This window comes from Pistacia vera, unplaced genomic scaffold, assembly GCF_008641045.1.
Source record: "Pistacia vera cultivar Batoury unplaced genomic scaffold, PisVer_v2 Contig34, whole genome shotgun sequence".
In the NCBI taxonomy this organism is placed as follows: Eukaryota; Viridiplantae; Streptophyta; class Magnoliopsida; order Sapindales; family Anacardiaceae; genus Pistacia; species Pistacia vera.
Window position 1 is genome coordinate 446396 of NW_022196157.1, and position 3047 is coordinate 449442.

At 35.2% G+C, this 3047-nt stretch overlaps 1 pseudogene; it reads left to right on the forward strand.

The window, feature by feature from the left end:
* The first annotated feature begins 831 nt into the window (after positions 1-831).
* LOC116138261 lies at positions 832-2562 on the forward strand (annotated as a pseudogene).
* Positions 2563-3047: the final 485 nt, after the last annotated feature.

Consider the following 3047-nt stretch of genomic DNA (forward strand, 5'->3'; position numbering starts at 1 on the left):
CCCTCTTTGTCGTTAGTCTATTGCAATCTCTTTCTATGGGAGCATATTATGAACTCTTCCTCTGACTGAATAAGAATCTAAGGTTAAATTTATAGTAAAGTAAATGGCTAGTTGATAGGAAATATGGAATACCAAATTTAAAATCCCTTGTCATCATTCTCCTTGAACTTTTGCAGGTCAGTTACCTCATGCACAGAGGCTCTGGAAATCACCTTCAAACTTCTCAAGGCCTTTATACAGTATTTGCACACATTGGTAATACTTGCATGCCTTTTACATTTGTGTGATTTTCTTTTATGAAATTGAAGCAATTTTAGAAATTGCTTGATTGATCTATGTGTCAAATATAATAAATAGAAGCAAAGTGCCAGTTTAGCTATGACACACGTTGAGACCTGACATGTTTGCAAATTTTCTGTTAACTGTCCATGATTCTTAGTAGATCTGATAACATTTTACAGCAGGCTAGCATGGATTTCTCGTATAGGGGCTACTTTCTGAATTAATATGGGAAACATGTGTGTTAAGAAAATTTAATGAGATAGGTGTTGCTGTCAAAAATTGTTCAGCTTGCTTGATGTTCACAGATGTTTTCTTCATGCATGCGTGGCCAGCACCCCCCTTTGTTGTAGACAAGCACTCCTTTTGTAGTGCCTAAGGTCATGTACAGTTGGAAACTCTTTCTAATTATCGCTTTTTAAGTTGAAGCAGAGGATGATACACCAAGCAAAAGCTGACACCTTTCAAATAATTTTCAAGATGAACATTTATCTGCTGGAAGCATTATATAAAGATTTGAGTTTGATTTGTTCAACCCTTCACATTCGTACTATGGGAATTTTGTACTATGTAGTTTGCTGGTTTGGGTCTCTTGGGGCTATACAAAGGTCTTTGGAACAGGTTTGGTTTAAATTTGTTAGTTTAATAAAAAGTATAAACTTTAAAAGAATAAAGCAAACTACAGGAATTTTTCGGATGATGGGGTTTTTACTTCAGTGCTCAAGATGCAAAATGTGACATTTTATTTTTATCTTATTTCGGTTGTTACTGTTATAATTTGTTGTATCTATCATCATTATTGTTTTTACTCGAATAGGATATTTCCCTCAGGCAGTTACTAGCAGAGTCATCAAATGAAACACCTATTTCATCTCCATTGACTCCTGTGTTGCAATAGATAGTGGAAAAACTGATGAGCAGAAGGTGGTTTTACCCTCAAAAGTTCAAGCAGTTCTAAAGGGCATAAAACAGGTACTACTATAGAAAATTTTACAGGAACATTTATTTTCATTGTTTTGTTGTGAAGTGTGGATCTTATTCCTGCTGTCTTGCATCCAAGTAGTTCTAGGCTTCAAAATTTCGTTGTGTATTAGACTTCAAATTTAAACTGCTTCAGAAAACATGAGTTGCACATGGTTTGTGTAAACACAAGATATACATTGGTAGATCTCTAGTACAGACATTATGCTATTCAGGCTTAATTCTGCTGTGTTATGTAAACATGTATATTTGCTTGGTCTTTTTCTGCGTCATTTGACTAGCTTTAGTTCACGGCTCTTTCAGAGTCCTAAAAGGTCAACTTGGTTGCTGAATTCATACGTGGCATGCGTGTGGAAGATGCATTGTTGCAGCTACAAGTGACCATAAAGCGAGCGGCAAAAACTGTCTATCAGGTGATCCAGCCATATGACTCCTGTAGGTTTCATCAAGTAGGAAGACTTAAAATTTTAATGATACAGTAGGGTGGGGTCAACAGAGTAACTTCTCAGTTAATTAAAAGTGTGTTGACAATTTTTTTCTTTTTTTTGAATCTAGCCTTCTTAATAGTTCCTACATTTTGAAATAAAGGAAACAATAAAAATAAATAATAAAGGGAAGTTATAATCAGGAAGCAGCTAAGGTGAAGAAAGTTATGCACTTTGGAACAAGATTTGGACTGTATTTGTAATTTTTAAAATTCATTATGTAAAGATTTTCAAAATGGTTGTGCGGCTTGTGCATTTTGTTTACGATTCCTGCCTGTGAACTGAAGACAACTCATAACTTAGTGCATAAGGGTTTCCAGAGGTTTGAAGACGAGAATGATTGTGTTTCCTAAGAATTGGGAATGTCAATTTTAGCATTCATTGATTAATTTGTATTCTGTAGGTTATTCACTCTGCCCGAGCAAACGCCACTCATAATCATGGGTTGGATCCTGATCGTCTACTTGTTGGTAAGTAATCGCAAGTGAATTTTCTTGTATTTTGTTTTCACTCTGCTAATTCTGTATATCTAATTCTTTACAGCTGAGGCATTTGTTGGGAAGGATTTTTTAAGAAAAGAATTTCATACCATGCAAAGGGAAAATGTGGACTTAAAGTAAGACCGGAATGCCGTTTGACAGTGGTCGTGAGGGAGTGACCCCAGAAGAGAGCAAATAGCCCGGTTGAGAGTACACAATTTCCGCAAGAAACTAAGAGGGAAAAGCGGCTTGTACCTCATACACTTATTGAGTCAACTCCAGTTTGGAACCGCAAAGGCAAAACCCGTCGTCATGAAGCAAATGTGGCTGCGTAACTCTAATTTCTCATGTTTTTGCCTTTTTTTAGAAGGTTTTAGTAGTTTGTGAGACCTAGATCTGCATTATAGCAGAATTATCTTGTAGAATTTTGCCACCAAATGTCCAAAGACAGAATGAATAGAACAAAAAAGCAAAATAACTGCTCAGTTTTGGTTAATGCAAATTGTAGCTTCAACGGCTGCAGGTGTTTTGAATACTCAATGTAGAATTTCATGGGAACATATTTCCAGTTTAATTCTCTATAAAATGAAATAATATTTTGTAACGGACATGTTATTTTGTTTTTCTCTTAATTCTCGCACTATTCTACTGGAAAAGTATAAAGAATAATCCAAATTTCATCACTTTGACATTCAAATTTCAAAATAAACCCGAAATGGTAATAATTAACGTTAACATCAATTCAACAATAACAAAACTAACATTGAATCATCACCGCCTGAGGTTTTCAGAAGTTTGGGAAGAAAAATAAGACTGCAAGAAA